This window comes from Manis pentadactyla, chromosome Y (assembly GCF_030020395.1).
Source record: "Manis pentadactyla isolate mManPen7 chromosome Y, mManPen7.hap1, whole genome shotgun sequence".
In the NCBI taxonomy this organism is placed as follows: Eukaryota; Metazoa; Chordata; class Mammalia; order Pholidota; family Manidae; genus Manis; species Manis pentadactyla.
The window spans coordinates 30,713,918-30,736,478 of NC_080039.1; positions in this window are offsets into that span (position 1 = coordinate 30,713,918).

Genomic DNA, 22,561 nt, shown 5'->3' on the forward strand with positions numbered 1-22,561 from the left:
ATCTACATTTGCTCTCTTACAACACTAAACTCTGTTTTCTACTTTTATCTCATATCTACCTACCACTTCAGCATTTTATTAAAAATAATAATAATAAAGAGAGAAATGTGGTATCCACATATAAATCAAGTATAAAAATCAAATGAGTATTCATATTTGAACTGTTTATAGTTCATAATGCATGAGCAAAACCGAAAGTTTCTGTGATGACTGCCCTTGTACTGTTCACCATGTAACTTATTCACTGTGTAAGAATTTGTTCTCCATGTAAGAACTTGTTCATTATGCATCAGAAGATTGGAGACTGATGAAAATTAGGCTTGGGGTGGATTAATGATTGTGCATTGAGTATTGACCCCCCTAAACAGAATTTTATTGTTGTTAACAACCATTTGATCAATAAATATGAGAGATGCCCTCACAAAATATATATATATATAAACACACTTCCAATTGTAAAATAAATAAGTAACCGAGATGTAATGTGTAGCATAAGGAATATAGTCAAAATATTGTAACAACTTGGTATGGTGATAGCTGGTACCTAGAATTATCATGTATATAAATGTTGAATCACTGTGTTGTACACCTGAAACTAATGTAATAGTGTGTGTCAACTACCCTTCAATAAAAAAGAAGTATCGAGGAAAAAAAAAAAAAAAACATTTTGTTTTTATTTCAAGGGTCACAAATTCAAATGCTTTCCTGTGTCAGGGAGGTCATTTTAGTGTGTGAAATGGGCAAGTGTTTACTAAGGTGCAATGAGAACTGTGGTAAATAACAACAGCATGCCCCATATGAAGGGAATTTGAAACACTTGAAGAATATTATGATGGCTATACAAGGCATGACTCCTAGCCAAACCACCTTTGTGGAACCTCCAGTTTAATTAGCCATATAAGTGTGGAAGAAAGTTAGTCTGTCTTTATCATGTTCAAGATGCCTTTACCTCACATTTACTTCCACTTTTTACAGTCACATGGAACCTCTACATATCAGATCATCACATGGGGAGATATTACAATGAAAAGTGGCTATAAGAAATGATGGCATGCCTCAGGAATTTTTGACCCCTAAAATATTAAATTTAATAGGTAGACTAAAATGGGGATTCAAAAAGTTCTAAATGGTTATTTTTACTTTAAAAATATTTTATTTTTTTCCATATGTGATCATGTACAATCTTTCTTCCAACTTCAGATTGGCATCGTTAAATCAGTATACATATACATACATACATATATATATATATATACACACACACACACATATGTATAAAACTGTTGAAACTCCACCAAAAACCATCAGAATTAATAAAAGATTTGGCAAAGTCACAGGATACAAAATCAATACACAGAAATCTGTTGCATTCCTATATTCCAACAAATTAACAAAAGGAGAAGAAAACAACTCCATTTATAATTGCTTCAGAAGTTATAAAACATGTAGGAGTAACGCTAACTATGGAGATGAGAGACCTGTGCTATGAAATCTGGGACAATGATGAAGTCAAGACACAAATAAATGGAATTTCATTTCTTGTTTTTAAGAAAAATTAATATTATAAAATGGCCATAGAGCCCAAAGCAATTTAAAGATTCAATAAAATCCCCATGAGAAAAAATGGAATTTTTCAATGACATAGAGCAAAGAATCCTAAAATTAACATGAATCCACAAAAGACCCCAAATAGCCAAAGTTATCTTGGAGAGAAAAACAAAGCTGGGAATATCACACTTCCTGAATTTAAGCGGCGATGATTAAAACAGTATAGCACATCCACAGGATCAGACACATAACAATGGATCAGAATAGGGAGCCCAGAAATAAACTCATGCTTATCTGGTCAGTTATATTTGAAAAAGGAGGCAAGACTATACAATGGGGAAAAAATAGCCTGTTCAATAAGTGGTGTTCGGAAAACTGACAGCTGCATGCTAAAGAATGAAATTGGATCACTGGCTTACAGAATACACAAATGCAAACTCAAAGTGGATTAAGAGGTAACTTTAAGACATGAAGCCATCAAATGCTTAGAACAACAGTTTGCCAGGAATATCTTGAACACCAGATGAGTAATTTGTACCTGGGTATGTCTCCTACACATGGGAAAGGAAAAAATAATTGGATTGTATCAAAATGAAAAGCTGTACAGCAAAAGAAACAAACAAAACAGAAGGGCATCCTAAGTAGAGGAGAAGTTATTCAGCTATGATATATCCAATAAAGGGCTAATATTCGAAATATATAAAGAACCCATATGACAATGCCAAAAAAAGCCAAATAACCCAATTGAAAAATGGGCAGAGTTGGCAGAGTAGGAAGGCTAGGTGTAAACCTCCTCCCCAAAACACATAAAACATGAAAATACAGAAAATACAACTAATCCTGAAAATGACCTGAAGATGGCAGAACTGACTACCTACATCTGGGGGGAAGAGAAGACCTCACAGAAAAGGGGAAAGCGGCAAAGCCAAGATCTGGCAGGACCTAAGCCCCACCCCCACCCCAGCCCACAGGCGGGAGGAAGAGGAACAGAGCGTGGAGGCTGTATGAGGCTAGTATCACTGAACACCTGACCTCCGGGAGCGGGAGCGCACATGGCATGGTGCTCTGGTGATTAGTGGGGCTAGACAACAAGGACGGGTGGAACATTCTGGACAGCTGAGATTCCCGCTGCTTGTGGAGAGCAGGCATGCTCTACCCGACCCCTGAGACAAATGCAGAGCAGGCAGTTTGAAAGACTTCCGTACAGTGGGAGCGGTACCAGAGAGGTGAGGGTTAGACAGAGCTCTCTGCTCAGGAGAAAGGGCAGACGAACGATACCTCCCTATCCCAGCAGTTTGGGAACTACCAGCAGCTCCAGATCTCCCAACCTCCTCATGGACAACACTGCCCCATGACTCCTCCCTGCACCTGTGGTCTATAGAAGGCACACTTGTCCCACCAGCGGTGTCAGACTTTGCTGCCAGGTATGCAGAAGGAGACCCTCCCAGATTTCTCAGCCCTGTGTGACACAGCTGAGGAAGTGCCTGTGAAAGCCATCCCCAGAAGCTCGTTCCTCCTGGCAAGCAGTGGCTCCTGCCTGCCTGTGGCCTCTGCCATTGCTGAAGTCCAGGGAGACGGCAAATCCAACCACAGCAACTGCAGTGGCACAGCTCCGAGGCTTCTCCCAGCTGATGGCCCACGTGATCCAGTGTTGGTGTCAGACTTTGCTGCCACATAGGCAGAGGTAGATCCTCAAGTTTTCTTGCTTCCATTGTGGCCCAGCTGGGGAAGAGTCTGTGGGAGCCACCCCAGAAGCTTCTTTCCCAGAAGGGATGCTGAATCCCATGCAATGGGACTGAGCAGACACACACACACACCAGCCCACACACCCCATTAACCCTTAAGCTCTACCACTGCTGCAGGCCAGGAAGAGGGCAGCCCCAGCAACTGCAACTCTAGCACAGATTTCTGCACTGATTACAGAGGCACAGCCAAAGCAAAGTGCCCACCAAAAATAAGACAAGTACAAGCCAGAAAGAAATGCATCCTTGCCCAGGGCATTCCAACAGCTGGGGCTCCTGCATTGGAAAGTAAAGTCTCCTGAGCTTCAGGCCACTACACTCTGCCCCACCATAAAGCTTTACTCTGTAAGAAGAAACACAGAATCTGTAAAAATGAGGAGGCAGGGGAATATGTTCCAAGCAGTACTATGAGATGTAACACCAGAAAGAGGGCTGAATGAAACAAATCATCAAATGTCTTGGTAAAGACTTCAAAGTACAAAGTCATAAACATGTCATGGATCTACAGGAAACTATTCAAGATCTCAGGGAGGACTGCAATGAAAAGATAGAGGCCTGCAAAAGGACCATTCAGAGCTGAAAAATGCATTATCTGAGATGAAACATACAATGGAGGGAATTAATAGCAGACTTTCACAGGTTCAATAATCCGTAAATGATATGGAATTTAGGGAATATGGAAACAATAAGCCTGAAAAACAGGTTAAAAAGGATCCGATGAATGAAAAAATAATGAGAGCCTCGTGACCAATCCAAATACCACAATATTCACATAATAGGGGTACCAGAAGAAGAGGGGGGCAAAGGGATAGAGATTGTCTTTGATGAGATAATTACTGAAAACTTCCACAGTCTGGGAAAGGAAATAGGTCAGGGAAGTGCAGAGAGCCCTTAACAAAAGGAACGCAAGGAAGACAACACGAAGGCATAAAACGATTAAAATAGCAAAGATCAAGTACAAGGAGACAGTATTGAAAGCAGCCAGAGAAAAAAGATTACTTACAAAGGAGACCCCATCAGGCTATTCATCAGACTTCTCAGGAGAAACTCTACAGTCCAGAAGGGAGGGGCATGATATATTCAATTTAATGAAACAAAAGGACCTCCAAGGAAGAACACTCCACCTGGGAATATATAAATTTGAAGCAGGGATTAAACATTTTCAGTAAAAGAAAAGTTGAAGGAATTCACCAACAGTGAATGCAGCACTGAGCCAGGCATACACAACATGCTAGAGTGCTGTAGATGGAAGGGTTCCTAAACCTAAACAGCTTTCACTAGAGAAAACAAGTGCACAGTAAAGGTAGGGGACCAATCCATTACCAAGAAAGAACGAAATTAAATCAACTGCTCACAAAATCTGCCAAGGGATATAAAAAAGATGCAGAATATGAAACCTAATATATAAAGTGTGGAGGCAGAAGAAGAAGGGGAAAAAACACCTCTAGACTGTGCTTTAAAAAGTCATCAGCAGTTTATGATAGACTGTTATATAGTAAGGAAGTTCTCCTTTAGTCTTTAGTTATGGAAGGAAGGAGGGAAGGAGGGAAGGAGGGAAAGAGAGAGAAAAAAGAGAAAGAGAAAACAAAGAAACAGAAGGTGATTTCCACTGCATTCCGTTCCATCTCCATCCATTTGCAGTCCTTCCCATCCCATTTTAATTCCTGTACATTCTCTTTCCATTCATTTCAATTCCATTTCAATTAGATTCCAATCCTTTTCCATCCAATTACATTTTCTCTTCCACTTACAATTCCTTTACATTTCATTCCATATCATTTGATTTCCATTCCATTTCTTTCCATACATTTCTATTAATTTACATCCTGTTTCCTGTCCTTCTTTATTTCCTTTCTGTCCCATTTTCAAGTCCTTTCCATCCATTTCCTTTCCTTTAAATTGCATTTCATTCCTTTCCATTCATTCCATTTCCATTCCTGTACATTCCGATTCCATTCTTTTTGAATCTATTTAAATTACATAACATTTCAATTAGATTCCATTCCTTTCCATCCAATTACTTTACATTGCATTCAATTTACTTTCAATCCCATTCAATATCTATTGCATTCCATTTCTTTTCCATTATATTTTCTTTCCTTTCCATTCCATTTCCATTCCACTTCTATTTCTATCTGTTCCATTTTCATTTCATTAATTTTCATTCTACTTCTATTCCTTTCCATTCTATTTCCATTCTTTTCTATCAGTTGAAATTCCTTCCTTTCCATTTCATTTCTGTTCTTTCCTTTACATTTCCATTCCATTCCTTCCATTATATTCCATTTCCATTCGATTGCATTCCAATTCCTTCAATTCCCCTACCATTCCTTCCAATTCCATTTAAATTTCATTTAATTTCAGTTCACTTTCATTCATTTCCATCCAATTACACTTCTGTCTGTTCCATTTCCAGTTCCTTTGCGTTCCGTTCGATTTCCATCCATTTCTATTACTTCGTTTTCCATTTCCTTTCCTGTTCTTTCTACTTTATACCTTTCCATTCTATTTCTATTCCTTTCCACCCATTTCCACTCCTTTGCATCCCGTTTTCAATTCCTCACCATCCATTTTCATTCCTTGAAATTCCGTTTCATTCCTGTCCATTGCTTCCCTTTCCATGTCAATACCTGTACATTCCACTTCACTCTTTTCCATTCCATTCCTTTCCATCAAATTACCGTTCTTTCCAGTCCATTTCTATTTCTTTCCATTACTTCCATTGTTTCCATCCAGTAGATTCCACTTCCATTTCCATTCAGTGCAAATTCCTTTCAATTCCCCTACCATTCCTTCCAATTACATTTGAATTTCATTTAATTTCAATTCAACACCATTCCTTTCCACCCAATTACATTACTTCCTATTCCATTTCCAATTCCTTTAAATTGTAATTAACAGTTTAAAAGTAATTAACACATATATTCAGTCTCACAGTAGTGTACATCTCATTAGCATACTGATTTTTACATTTTTTCACTTGAATGCCAGGATGAAAGAAGATACTGTGATATGTATGTCTCAAGAACTACTGCTGCAAGGTAATATTCACAAGGAATCCCTTGGTCTTGATCATTCTTGTCAATATGGAAACATATTTGCATAAACCCCACCTTAAAAATAAAAAAGGACTGTCCTCACTGTTTCAGTGGATATCCTTTAATTATTAATATATTTCTGCTCTAGAAAGCAATGGCTTTATGAAGAAGTACCCAGGTGGTACCCAGAAACTCAAGGCTCTTTGCTCACCAGGGCCTGGTTTTCCTTTGTGGCAGGGCCACAGTTGCTCTGAGAGTCATAGGCAGGGCCTCCTTTCTGCCTGTCTGCAGTCGGTGACTAACCTCTTTCCACAGAGGCTGATAGCTCACCTCTCTGCCCTTTGCACGCTGTAAGGTGTTTCTCCTGTGGTTTGGTGTAGTTGGGGCTGCCTTCTACCTGCTGGTCAGCAACTGAGGCTGCACAGGGCCAGGTGGGCTGGGCATGGCTGGTGCACAGGGGAGAGCCACTGTAGAGCTGTGCTTCTAGAAAGGGAGGTGGAAACTTTAGGTTTATTGTTCATGAGGCCCCAAGCATTTGGGCTGAGGGAAGGCTGGGAAAACCTGGGAAGTGACCTCCCTCCACATTCAAGGCAGAGAAGTTGGAAGGCTGCTGCGCCAAGTATATCAGGTGGAGAAGTTGCAAGGGAAGTGCCTCCACCTGACTGAGAAGCCAGTGAGGGAGTTTAGATCTGGTTCCCACCACCAGCCCACCAGTTGGGCTGAAGGAGGATTGGGAAAGGTGGGAATGTGTCCTCCCTTTACCTTCCAGGCAGTAAAGTGTGACCACTGATGGCTGAGCAAGGTGAGAATGCAGGAAAGTGTGCCTTGGGGCTGAGCCACCACGGAGAGAGAGAGAGAGATGGAGCATTTGGAGCTGACTCCCATGAATGCCTGACAAGTTAGGTTAAGGGAAGGCCGAGAAAACATAATCCATGTGCCTTTCTTCTTCCAGCGAGTGCACCTACTGAACCCCATTGCTCTGGCACACTTCCTGCTTCTGGTAAATCTTACAAAGTGCTGCTTCTGTGTTGGGTCTCAGAGGGACTGATGGAGTGTGTCTGTCCTCCACAAGTTGAAAGGAGTCTCAGCCTCCCAGACTGCTCCAACTCTCCCTGGTATCCAGCCCCATTAATTACCAAAGACCCATGCAATGTGGAGTCATATTCCCAGAGATCTCCAGTGCCAGGAGTGCAGGACTCCAGAGTGCTTATCCCATCCCTATTCCTCTTCCTTGTGAGCTGGGATGGCAAAAATATTTGGTCCAGATTGATTGGAGCTCAGCCACTTTACCTTTCTTCACCAGATGTAGATATCCTTTCTGAAGTCTTCAGGTCATTTTCAAAGTTAGTTGCATTTGCTGTAGTTGCTTCCTTGATGTGTATGTAGAGGTGATTTCTGCCATATTTTTTTCCCAGTTTCAAGAAATGTTTAACTCAATGATCTAAGGTTCTGCTTTAAGAAGCTAGGAAAAAGAGCAAGATAATCTAACGTGTGTTGAGGGAAGAAAATAATAATGATAATTGAAAAATGTATAGGGAGAAGCTAAAAATTCTAATATTCATGTCATTGAAACATTAATAGAATTAGCAAGAAATATGTGAAAAAGTGGAAAAAAGAATTACCAGCATGAATATCATTATAAATTCTCAGATATTAAAAGGATAATAAGGAATTACTATAGCAACAGTACACTGACAAATTTGATACTTTAAAAATAGACACATTTCTTGATAAACAAGACTTGTTAAGACTAATCCAAGAAGAAATAGAAACTAGGAATAGCCTTCCACCTGTATTACTGCGTTTGTAATCAGATACTATATACAAGGAAGGAAATATAAAGCTAGATGTTTTTACCTGCTAATTCTATGGAAAATGTAATACAAAAACTGTGCTAATCTATGACTTTAGAAACAATAATAGGAGGGTACTATACTGTTCTCATCATGCAATTTCAAAAGAATCCTGATACCAAAAATAAAAAATAGTATTCTGAGGACAGATTTTATTACCACTATCCTTAATGAACATAGGAACAACAGTCCTCAATAATGTTTTGACAACTGAAACCAGAAATTTATGAATTAAATGTTGGGTCAATATTCAAAATCAATGGAGTAAAAAATGTATTTTATCATCTAGATATGTCAAAAAATCCAACAATCAAAATTAAACTATTAAAAAATAACTAGAAATGGATGGAAAATTTATCATCCTATAAAAATGCACATACTTAACATGTAATTGTAAAAGACTAAATGGCTTTCCACCAAAATTCAAGAACAAGGGAAGAATGCCAGATCTTACCATTACTTTACCATGTTTTTTGAGGCTTTTTGAAGTAAAAGGCCTAAAGGTCAGAAAGGGAGAAGCAAAATGTTCAGAATTTTCAGATGTTATTTTACACATAGAGTGCAAAACAATCTACAAAAAAATCTTCTAGATTTAGGACAAAAATATGGCAAGATAGCAGGATAGGAGCCAATATTAAAAAGTAAAGTGTATTTTTACATCCAAATAAATAATTGGAAAATTAAATGAAACACTACAGGAGCATAAAAAATATTTACAAACAAACATGAAAAACATGCAAGAATTTTACATTAAAACATTTGAAGAATTTCTAAGAGGAAACTTAGGCTAAAATATCAAAATGTACATGTGATATACATGGATTAGAAGGACAGTGTCATTAGGATGTCAATTATCCTCCAAAATTCTCAACCAAATTCAATACGAGCCCGTCAAAATCCTTCAAGGCCTTCTTAGTGTTCAGTTCTGTTCCATATACCAAAGTCTGTCTTTATTCTAATACCATGTAGTTTTAATTCATGTAGGTTTGTGATATGTTTTGAAACCAGGAAGTGTGATGTCCTTGAGTAATGTTCTTTATCAAGACAATTGGGAATTCAGGGTCTTTTGTGGTCCTATGTTAATTTTAGATTATTTTAAATAGTTCTGTAAATAATGCTAGTGTGATTGTGACTATCCACATTGAGTCTTTAGACAACTTTTAATAACATGGACACTTTATCAATATCTTCCAAACATGAATAGAGAATGTCTGTACATTTATTTTTCAACTTTAATTTCTTTCCTCAGTATTTTGTAGTTTTCAAAGTATGTATCTTTTGTTCTTTTAATAAGTTTATTCCTTAGTTCTATATTTTTGTGCTATTGAAAATGGGATTATGTTCCTAATTTTATTTTCAGATAATTCAAGGTTAGTGTATAGAAACAAAAATGAATTTTACATTTTATATTTGTATGTTGTAACTAAACTGAAATATTTTATTATTTCTAATAGTTAACTACATTTAAATACAGTGTTTAGGGTTTTATTTACCATCAAGAAAATATCACTACTTTTCTTATTTTGATGGCATTTATTCTCTATTTTTGTCTAATTGCACTGAGTCTGATTTACAGTACTATGTTGTTTGGAAGTGGCAAAATTGCTTTGTACTGATTTTTAGAGGTAAATTTTTTTGGCACTTACAGTTGCCTAGTTAGATTTTCTTCATTTCTTCTGGCATTTAGTTTGCTTAGCCTATTTTTAAAATTCATTTTATTTTGGTATCATTAAACTACAATTACATGAAGGACATTATGTTTACTAGGTTCCCCCCTTCACCAAGTCCCCCCCACATGCCTGTTCACAGTCACTGTCCATCAACATAGTAAGATGCTGTAAAATCACGACTTCTCTTCTCTGTGTTGCACAGCCCTCCCCGTGCCCCCCCCACTATACATGCTAATCGTAATGCCCCCTTTCTTTTTTTCCCACCCTTATCCCTCCCTTCCCACCCATCCTCCCCAGTCCCTTTCCCTTTGGTAACTGTTAGTCCATTCTTGGGTTCTGTGATTCTGCTGCTGTTTTGTTCCTTCAGTTTTCTTTTGTTCTTATACTCCACAGATGAGTGAAATCATTTGGTACTTGTCTTTCTCCACCTGGCTTATTTCACTGAGCATAATACCCTCTAGCTCCATCCATGTGGTTGCGAATGGTAGGATCTGTTTTTTCTTCTTATAGCTGAGTAATATCCCATTGTGTATATGTACCACATATACTTTATCCATTCATCTACTGATGGACATTTAGGTTAGTTTCATATCTTGGATATTGTAAATAGTGCAGGAATAAATATAGGGGTGCATCTGTATTTTTCAAATAGGAGTGCTGCATTCTTAGGGTAAATTCCTAGAAGTGGAAATCCTGGGTCAAATGGTATTTCTATTTTGAGCATTCTGAGGAACCTCCATACTGCTTTGCACAATGGTTGAACTAATTTAAATTCCCACCAGCAGTGTAGGAGGGTTCCCCTTTCTCCACAACCTCACCAACATTTGTTGTTGTTTGTCTTTTGGATGATAGCCATTCTTACTGGTGTGAGGTGATACCTCATTGTAGTTTTAATTTGCATTTCTCTGATAATTAGCGATGTGGAGCATCTTTTCATGTGTCTGTTGGCCATCCAAATTTCTTCTTTAGATAACTGTCTATTAGGCTCCTCTGCCCATTTTTTAATTGGATTATTTGCTTTTTTTTGTTGAGGTGTGTGAGCTCTTTATATATTTTGGATGTCAACCCTTTGTCGGATCTGTCATTTATGAATATATTCTCCCATACTGTAAGATAACTTTTTGTTCTATTGATGGTGTCCTTTGCTGTACAGAAGCTTTTCAGCTTAATATAGTCCCATTTGTTCATTTTTGCTTTTGTTTCCCTTGCCCAGGGAGATATGTTCAAGAAGAGGTCACTCATGTTTAAGTCTAAGAGATTTTTGCCAATGTTTTCTTTATAAGAGTTTTATGGTTTTGTGACTTACATTCAGGTCTTTGATCCATTTTGAATTTACTTTTGTGTATGGGGTTAGACAGTGACCCAGTTTCTTTCTCTTACATGTAGCTGTCCAGTTTTTCCAGCAACATCTGTTGAAGAGACTGTCATGTCCCCATTGCATGTACATGTGCCCTTTATCAAATATTAGTTGACCATATATGTTTGGGTTAATTTTTGGAGTCTCTATTCTGTTCCACTGGTCTGTGGCTCTGTTCTTGTGCCAGTACCAAATTGTCTTGATTACTGTGGCTTTGTAGCAGAGCTTGAAGTTAGGGAGTGAGATCCCTCCTACTTTATTCTTCCTTCTCAGGATTGCTTTGGCTATTCGGGGTCTCTGGTGTTTCCATATGAATTTTTGAATTATTTGTTCCAGTTCGTTGAAGAATGTTGCTGGTAATTTGATAGGGATTGCATCAAATCTGTATATTGCTTTGGGCAGGATGGCCATTTTAATGATATTAATTCTTCCTAGTCACGAGCATGGGATGAGTTTTCATCTGTTGGTGTCCCCTTTAATTTCTCTTAAGAGTGACTTGTAGTTTTCAGAGTATAGGTCTTTCAATTCTTTGTTTAGGTTTATTCCTAGGTATTTTAATCTTTTTGATGCAATTATGAATGGAATTGTTTTCCTGATTTCTCTTTCTATTGGTTCATTGTTAGTATATAGGAAAGCCACAGATTTCTGTGTGTTAATTTTGTATGCTGCAACATTGCTGTATTCTGATATCAGTTCTAGTAGTTTTGGGGTGGAGTCTTTAGGGTTTTTTATGTACAGTATCATGTCATCTGCAAATAGTGACAGTTTAACTTCTTCTTTACCAATCTGGATTCCTTGTATTTCTTTGTTTTGTCTGATTGCCGTGGCTAGGACCTCCAGTACTATGTTAAATAACAGTGGGGAGAGAGTGGGCACCCTGTCTAGTTCCCGATCTCAGAGGAAATGCTTTCAGCTTCTCACTGTTCAGTATAATGTTGGCTGTGGGTTTATGTTATATGACCTTTGTTATGTTGAGGTATTTGCCCTCTATACCCATTTTGCTGAGAGTTTTCATCATGAATGGATGTTGAATTTTGTCAAACGCTTTTTCAGCATCTATGGAGATGATCATGTGGTTTTTGTCTTTCTTTTTGTTGATGTGGTGGATGATGTTGATGGACTTTCGAATGTTGTGCCATCCTTGCATCCCTGGGATGAATCCCACTTGGTCATGGTGTATGATCCTTTTGATGTATTTTTGAATTCAGTTTGCTAATATTTTGTTGAGTATCTTTGCATCTACGTTCATCAGGGATATTGGTCTGTAGTTTTCTTTTTTGGTGGGGTCTTTGCTTGGTTTTGGTATTAGGGTGATGATGGCTTCATAGAATGAGTTTGGGAGTATCCCCTCCTCTTCTATTTTTTTTGAAAACTTTAAGGAGAATGGGTATTATGTCTTCCCTGTATGTCTGATAAAATTCTGAGGTAAATCCATCTGCCCTGGGGTTTTTTATTTTGGTAGTTTTTTTTATTACTGCCTCAATTTCATTGCTGGTAAATGGTCTGTTTAGATTTTTGGTTTCTTTCTGGCTCAGTCTTGGAAGATTGTATTTTTCTAGGAAGTTGTCCATTTCTCCTAGGTTTCCCAGCTTGTTAGCATATAGGTTTTCATAGTATTCTCTAATAATTTTTTGTATTTCTGTGGGGTCCATCGTGATTTTTCCTTTCTCATTTCTGATACTGTTGATTTGTGTTGACTCTCTTTTCCTCTTAATAAGTCTGACTAGAGGCTTATCTATTTTGTTCATTTTCTTGAAGGACCAGCTCTTGGTTTCATTGATTTTTGCTATTGTTTTATTCTTCTCAATTTTATGTATTTCTTCTCTGATCTTCATTATGTCCCTCCTTCTGCTGACCTCAGGCCTCATTTGTTCTTCTTTTTCCAATTTCGATAATTGTGACATTAGACTATTCATTTGGGATTGCTCTTCCTTTTTTAAATATGCTTGGATTGCTATATACTTTCCTCTTAAGACTGCTTTACTGTATCCCACAGAAGTTGGTGCTTAGTGTTGTTGTTGTTGTTTGTTTCCATATATTGCTGGATCTCCATTTTGATTTGGTCATTGATCCATTCATTTTTTACGAGTGTGTTGTTAAGCCTTCATATGTTTGTGAGCCTTTTTTATTTTTTTGTACAGTTTATTTCTAGCTTTATGCCTTTGTGGTCTGAAATGTTGGTTGGTAGGATTTCAATCTTTTGGAATTTACTGAGGCTCTTTTTGTGGCCTAGTATGTGGTCTATTCTGGAGAATGTTCCATGTGCACTTGAGAAGAATGTGTATCCTGATGCTTTTGGGTGTAGAGTTCTGTAGATGTCTGTTAGGTCCATCTGTTCTACTGTGTTTTTCCGTGCCTCTGTGTCCTTACTTATTTTCTGTCTGATGGATCTGTCCTTTGGAGTGAGTGGTGTGTTGAAGTCTCCCAGAAGGAATGCATTGCATTCTATTTCCTCCTTTAGTTCTGTTAGTATTTGTTTCAGATATGTTGATGCTCCTGTATTGGGTGTATATATATTTATAATGGTTATACCGTCTTGTTGGACTGAGCCTTTTATCATTATGTAATGTCCTTCTTTATCTATTGTTACTTTCTTTATTTTGAAGTCTGTTTTGCCTGATACTAGTATTGCAACGCCTGCTTTTTTCTCTCTGTTGTTTGCATGAAATATCTTTTTCCATCCCTTGACTTTAAGTCGGTGCGTGTCTTTGGGTTTGAGGTGAGTCTCTTTTAAGCAGCATATGGATGGATCTTGCTTTTTTATCCATTCTATTACTCTGTATCTTTTGACTGGTGCATTCAGTCCATTTACATTTAGGGTGATTTTTGAAAGGCATGTACTTATTGCCATTGCATGCCTTAAGTTTGCAGTTACTAAAGGTTCAGTGTTAGCTTCTTTACTATCTTACTGTCTAACTTAACTCACTTGTTGAGCTATTATAAACACAATCTGATGATTCTTTATTTCTCTCCCTTCTTATTCCTCCTCCTTCCTTCTTCATATGGTGGGTGTTTTGTTCTGTGCTCTTTTTAGGAATGCTCCCATCCAGAGCAGTCCCTGTGGGATGCCCTTTAGAGGTGGTTTGTGGGAGGCAAATTCCCTCAACTATTGCTTGTCTGGGAATTGTTTAATCCCTCCTTCATATTTAAATGATATTCGTGCCGGATACAGTATCCTTGGTTCGAGGCTTGTCTGTTTTGGTACATTAAGTATATCGTGCCATTCTCTTCTGGCCTGTAGGGTTTCTGTTGAGAAGTCTGATGATAGCCTGATGGGTTTTCCTTTGTAGGTAACCTTTTTTTTCTCTCTGGCTGCCTTTAATACTTTGTCCTAGTCTTTGATCTTTGCCATTTTAATTATTATGTGTCTTTGTGTTGCCCTCCTTGGATCCCTTGTCATGGGAGTTCTGTGTGCCTCTGTGGTCTGAGAGTCCATTTTCTCCCCTAGTTTAGGGAAGGTTTCAGCAATTATTTCTTCAAGGACACTTTCTCTCCCTTTTTCTCTCTCTTCTTCTTCTGGTACCCCTGTAATGTGGATATTGCTCTGTATCGATTGGTCACTCAGCTCTCTTAGAATTCTTTCATTCCTGGAGATCCTTTTATCTCTCTCTGCATCAGCTTCTCTGCGTTCCTGTTCTCTGTTTTCTAGTCCATTAATGGTCTCTTGCATCTCATCCATTCTGTTTTGAGGTCCTTCCAGAGCTTGTTTTATTTCTGTATTCTCCTTCCTTAGTTCTTGCATATTTCTCTGCAAGTCCATCAGCATGGTTATGCCTTTTGTTTTGAAATCTTTTTCAGGAAGACTGGCTAAATCTATCTCTCCAGTTTCCTTCTCAGGGGAAGATGTAGTAGATGCTGAAGCTGTCTGGGTTAGTCTTGTCTGGATCATATTTTTTTGCCTTTTCATGTTGACAGGTGCTATTGACTGTCAGCTGGGAGGGCCAAACTTTCCACTTGCTACTAGCCTTTCTTTTCTGGGACAACTGCGACCCCTAGTGGCTTGTGTTGGGTAGTTGCGTGTAGACTGGGTCTCTGTATCTTGCCCGGGCTGGTATGGAGGAAGCTCCCTTGCTGTGGGCGTGGCCAGCCTCAGGCGGCTGCTCTGCTATGGCGGGGCCCTGGAGGGGTAATGGAGGGGCTGTTTGGCTGTTTACCTCCATGAGGGGTCTCAGAGCTGTTGCCCAGGGGTTTATTGTGCCTGGTTTTCCCTGTAATTTCCAGTCACTGGGCTGTGGCCTGTGTTGTTTCCGTCTAGCTGTTAAATCCCTGTCCCTTTAAGATTTTCAAAAAGCACTCTCTTTTCTTTGTCACAGGGGCATCAGCTTCGGGACCCACTCAGAGGTCTTACTGCCCTGTCTCCCTAGTTTACAGCACCCCACGCATGCACTGTATGTCTGCACTCTGGTGCGGGTGGCTGAGGCTGGGTGCGTAGCAGTCCTGGGCTCCCTCTCGCTCCCCGCTCCAACTCCTCTCCTCCCGCCGGGAGCTGGGGGGAGGGGCGCTCAGGTCCCACCGGGCGGGGGGTTGTATCTTACCCCTTTCACCATGCGCTGGGCTCTCGCACATGTGGATGTGGTCTGGCTGTTGTCCTGTGTCTTCTGGTCTGTCTTTTAGGATTAGTTGTATTTGTTGTATTTTCAAAAATATATATGTTTTTGTCCTACTCAGGCCACCACTTTGGCTCCGCCCTCCCAGACTTCTAACATTTCTCTTAAAACATCAAAAATTTTTACTATTGGTTTGATATATCAAGCCACCCTTACCTCCCCAACCTTATGTATTCTAAATATCTTGTCAAACCCCAAAAGCAAGAACATGCACACAAGGGTGCTATGCAGAACACAAGTATTACATAGATATGGAAATTAAAATACTGCTACACAGTTTTCTTCCTACCTGTAAAACACTTAGATGCTCAAACACATGTGACCGGGAATTCTGTATGTAGCTATCTCCCAATACAGATTAAATAAAATACAGTACATCTAAGTTCCAAATATTAGACTATTATTTACTTGTAAGTACCTGCAATATAAACTGTGTTTCCCCTATGTACACTTAAAAGTTAAAGTTAATGTTGTTTAAAAATTAAAGTACAGCACTGAAAATGCTTAGATGAGTACATACTTTCTCTAAACATACATATTTGATTCCAGCCTTTCCATTAATTATCAATAAAATTATACATCCAAATATCCACCAACCAGTGAGAATGCCTTTTAAATTATGTAGAATTAAAAGGAGCCAGTATCGAGCACACCATTAAGGTAGCTAATAGCACCTTGCTTTGCCACACCCTGATGGAAAACAGCAGTGGTTACAATTAAGCCATAAACAAAACTTTCACTTAGTTATATTATACATGGTTTCGTAAATTTCATGCCAACCACCATGGTCATACGATTAACCTGAATTAATAGAAAATTGGCATAAAGCCTGCTAAAGCAAATGTAATTCAAATAATGTTAAGCTCTGTCCAAGCTGTAAAACGCCATGGCTGCCATAAAACTATATTACAAAAGTGACATTAATTAAGCCAACACACAGTAGCTACAATTCAAACTGGGATTAGATTCCCCACTGTGCTTAGCCTTAAATTTAAATAATCTATTAAACAAGATTATTAACCAGAGTACTGCTAGCAAAATGTTAAAACTCAAAGGACTCAGTGGTGCTTCATATCCTTCTCAAGGAGCCTATTCCAAAATCAATAAACCCCAATTAACCTCACCAATCCTGGCTAATACAGCCTATATACTGCCATCTTTGGCAAACCCTAAAAAGAAAGCACAGTAAGCAAAATTATTAAACATAAAGATGTTAGGTCAACGTGTAGTTCATGGGTTGGGAAGAAATGGGTTACATTTTCTAAGATAGAATAAAATGAATATTCCTATGAAAATAGGAACTAAAGGAGGATTTCATAGTAAGTTAAGATTAGAGAGCTTAATTGAATCAGGCCACGAAACACACACACACACCACCTGTCACCCTCTTCAATGTCCAAAAACAATTAAACATATTAAATAAAAATTTAGCAGAAATAGAGATAAGCCATAACAAGGTAAGCATACTGGAAAGGGTGCTTGGATTAACCAAAGTGTAGCTCAGATAAAGCACCTGTCTTACACCTAGGAGATTTCAATATTAATGAAAACTTTAAACGAATGCTAGCCGAGCTAATACCTAATATATTACCACAAACACATAAACTGAAACATTTATTGACTTAATGTATAGGTGATAGAAATTATACTATGGCACTATAGAAAAAGTAAGGGAAAGATGAAAGATCGACATATAGTACAAAATAGCAAAGATTAATACTTCTACCTTTTGTATAATGAATTAACTAGGAAACATCTGGCAAAGAGAACTTAAGCCAGAAACCCAAAACCAGAAGAGCTACCTCCAAGCAGTTCACAGATTTTACTCGTGTATGTGGCAAAACAGTGAGAAGACTTGCAGGTCGTGATGAAAAGTAAAAATTATCAAATAATCAAATAATATATCAAATAATATCTCCAGATGGCTTCCACATGGAAAGACATATATGAATAACATTAAGATATCCAAGGAAAGTACAAATTTAGACACCTAAATTTGTTCATTTTCCTACTTTTACAAGTTTTTTTTTCCAAACTTGGAACTAAAAAACTTGTAAATTCCCATGTATTTGCTTAGAAGAACCCTTAGAATTTGCTTAGAATTAACCAAGAGTAATTTATTCTCAAATGACATGTAATATTTCAAGTATTTTTCTCTACTTTTCTGGGAAGAATAATCATTAATTTTGTACATAAATAACTACTTTTGATGACTAAGTTTATTTATATGATTTCAATAAGGAAATATGGAACCACAGTTTTCATTTTTGTTCTCTCATTCTTTCTATTTCTTTATCTTAACTACTTTTTCTTATTATAAAGACTCTAACATGTTACTGTGTTTTTTAAACTGGTCTCCATATTTATTGTCTTATTCATTTCAGTATCTATGAAGCCTACTATAGTCACTGGTTAAACCTGATTGTCAAATATATATCTCCAGATGGATTCCCAATGGAAAGACATATATGAATAAATAGATTCTCCTAATATGAAATGATCTTAAAAATGAGGAAGAACAAAATGTATTTTACATTTCATTACTATGAGAAATATTTTTACATGCTACGCATTTACTCATTGAAGAATGTAATGGTCCATGAGTGAGGGGCTTATTCATTGCAGGATTGATTGATGCATTTAAGGTTTTATTACTGAATAATTTTTGTCTTGAAAACTTTTAGTGCTACCTGCATATATAACTCTTTGTATTGCTCTATAAGATATCTTCCCTTTCCTAGATTTTGTCAAATCCACTAACAGGATAGGGAATGAACAATATCAGTGTCATTCATTGAATTTCTCCTTCATACTCAGAATTCTCTTAAATCTTCATGATCAAATGAATACCTCAAAATAGAGCTTGTCTTTTACCCAGCAATTTTCTTCAGGTTCACCAGTCTTCTGAACAAACATGCATGTTCTCCCAGTCTTCAGTTCCCTGTAACAGAGCTTTAAAATAGCCACTATCATCTAAAACTGTTATGTGAAATGAACTTAAATAATAGCACAATATGAGTGCTATCTCCAAAATCAGAATATATGCCCTAAATAAAAATAAGTAGATTATCATAATTGCCGTCATTGCTGTTTACTTTGACCAGTTAACAACGTATGCATTGCTGATATGATACATATAGGGATGTACTAAATCAAATGATTGTGTTTAGCCATCCTAAATCAAATGATTGAGTATAATTCCTTGGGTATCAGCTGATTATACATTGGGGATTTGTTTTGTAAATGGATACTCATGAGCCTGCATTCAGCAGTGAATCTGTACATTGTGTTTAAAGCTCATCCATGATATTGTGCATTATGTACATCTCTTTTTAAATCACTTATGTCTAAATTATCTACTTATATATGTGGTTTCATCTTCTAATTTAAAAAATAAGTTTATCCAATGTGAATTACCTCAATTTGATTTCACTTAATTAATTCAATTTTACATCCATATGTAATTCTTTGCTTCCTATTCAGTGAAAAGCTGCATTTCCCAACAATTTCTGGTATGATGTATCTACTTTGGCTCCAGATCCTCCTCTGAGTCATTCATCATTAGATATTTTTTCCTTTTAGCTAATTCATGTCATATAATCACATGCAACAAATTTGGTATTTTGAAATGTAAAAGTTTATGAAAAAGTCAGGCAAAATAAGAGTACACACTGTATGAGTTCACTTACACAATTCAAGAAAGGGTACAAAAGCTTTAATAATTTTGTTAAAGAATTATAAAAAATAATCTCCCTGACATCAGTTTCATGTTTTCTGATTTTAATTGCAGATATATACCTAAATTATATGGATGTCTGAAGCAATAAATTAAATGTGGGTTGTTGCATATTTTCTTCTGTAGAAGAACACTTTCATGGTCAGGCATACATATGTGTGAATGTGGGCTCATGTTTCTAAATCATATTCTTTCAAATAAATACACTCATATACATACATGTATATACAATTTCAACAGTAATTGAGTCATTTACATTAAAGGGAATTTGGGAGAAGGATAAAAATATATAAATTAAAATAATTGAAACAATATTAAGATATCCAAGGAAAGTACAAATTTAGACACCTAAATAAAATAAAATGTATGAATTTAATTTTAGTAATGATTTGCTCTCTCTATATTAGTGCTCGAAGGCCCCAAAGTGAGAACCACATTGACGTAAATCTAATGGGTGATACTGTGTAACAGTTAATGGGATAGAATATCCAAACTGACTTTAGTTTTCTTCTACTTAAGGTGGGATTTCAACACAAAATGCCATTACACAAAGGAAGTTAAATGGATAAATTGAGCAGCTTAAATTCAGTCTCCTCAAAATATTATTGGTTATGTGTTTAGATTACAGTGTTATTGCTGCAGTTACAAATTAACATACAAGGGGTTTCAAAAAAAGAAATGTATGCTCCCACTTTTAGGGAGATGAGAAGCCTTAAATGAGTCTCCATGTGCTAAAATCAAGATGTCTGTAGAGCTAGGTTCCTTCTGGAGTCTCCAAGAGAGAACCCATTTACTTTCCAATTCTACTAAAGGGAGGTTGCAAGCCTTCTTGGCTCATTGTAGCATTAAAGGCCACCATTGTAGCATTAAAAAAATCTCTTAATCCAGCTCTACTATCTTCCTCTTCTATATTCAGGGGACTATCGTGATTATGTTAGTCCACCTATATAGTCATAGACAATCTTATGTTAAGATCAGCTGACTAGTAACATTCCATCTCCTGCTTAATGTTCCTTTGATGTAATATCTATCATAGTCAATGTTTCTGGGGATTAGGACATCATTATAATTTACAGCCAGCCTCTCATTCTGACTACTATAGTCTTTTCAAGAAATACATTATTTCATGTCACTGGAGGGTTGTTATATTTAAAAAATACACAATCTTTCCAGAAGTATATCATATGATGTAATTTAAGAAAAATTGTATAAAGTAATTGAACAATAATTTCAGAATAGCTTCCACAATGAGTGAATACCTTGTCTTCCAAAATTGAAGATGAAATCATTTTGATTCAGACTATGTCAATTTACGTATCAGACTACCTACCTCACTTGAACACAAGACCATAGCCTTACTACTCAAAAATTGGTCCAAAGACCAGGATATGCAGCCTCAAAATAATATAAGACTTTGTTAGATATGCAGAATCTCTGGGACCACCAAAACCTATGGAATGAAAGTCTTCATTTGAACCAGAATCCTCATTTTTATGCACATTGAATTCGGATAAACTGGTCCTGAATAAGTTTTCTAACACTTTCAATGTGATATTTAGGGAGGGATAATTATTTGTGTTGGGTGCTGTCCTGTGAATTATCAGTCCTTAGTATGATTGCTTCTGAGATTGTCATACCTGGATAAAATCACCTCTCTTTGGGAACAGTTGGCACAGCTTGACAATTGGAAGCATCCTGAAAAACTTTAAACCATGGCAAATTCCTATTCTATAATAACTTTTGGAAGATCACTAAACTTCCCAATTTATGCAATGGTGATGGAATCTGCATTAGTACTAACTCATAGAATATACTTATATCACAATGCAAATAAGATGGTAAGCTGAGATTATTATGCATAGATAAGATCTAAATGGGACCTTTATAATAAACAAATATTTTATAATGGACTAAATGAAAGATTTTAACTTGTGATACAAGTATGAAATTCTTAATTATTTTGGCAAAAGTGCTCAATGCCCAAGAATGTACTGCCAAAGATTTTATGTCAATGTAATAGTTTTCCCTTTATGAATATTAATTTTTGTAGACATTAGGCCTTTGTCTGCACCAAAAGTCAATGATTTGCAGATGGAAGGGAACTAGTTGTAACAGGGCCCTTAATCTGAGACTTTGTAGGAAATTCAAACTCAAGGAAGGACTAAGGCAAAGGAGGTTTGATCTCAGTAAGGCAGGTTAGGTTGAAGAGGAGTAACAAAAACTGGATTCACTTAATTTATATCTCAGTCTCTTGGGATCAGAAAATCATTAGTCAAAAATGTCCCTTCTGTCTAGACTGATCTATTGAAGGAAATACCATGTATGCCTTTATTGTATTTTCTATGTGATCAGAATTTGTTGCTTTCCTTTAGTTCTACATGGTTTGCTTTAGGTTTTTAAGCATGTTCATAGTAGTTTGTTTATATCCTTCTTGCTTAAATATTGCTAAGTTCAATGTTGGTACTTCCTCAGAGGCTATTTATACTAATTCATTTTTAATGTAATGTGCTGTGCATTTGTTTCTCTGGCTGAATCATTTTTTGTTGAATACTGGATGTTGAGAATATTATTCTAGAGTCATTTTTTCCTTATTCCCTAGATTTGTTGCTGCCTGTTGCAGCTTGTATTCAATATCTTTAATCGTACTAAAAACCATTTCTCCATGTCCATATTTGGGTATGAGACTACTGAAAACTCACCTCTATTAGCTTAAAGGTTATATATTGGTGTGTAAGAGACTTGAATACCTAAAAGAAAAAATAAAAACTACCACTGTGGGCACTGAAAAATATTTTAGAATAGATGGACACAAAAGACATCTGCTGAAAACTCCACTCAAAAGCAGCAGGATACATATAACCTCAAGTGCCCACAGAACATTTTCTGGATAGATCACATACTAGGACAAAAAAAGAGCCTACTAAAATGTAAGCTCAAAATGGAACAAAGACCTGAATGTATGTCACGAGACCATAAAACTCTTAGAAGAAAACATAGGCAAAAATCACAT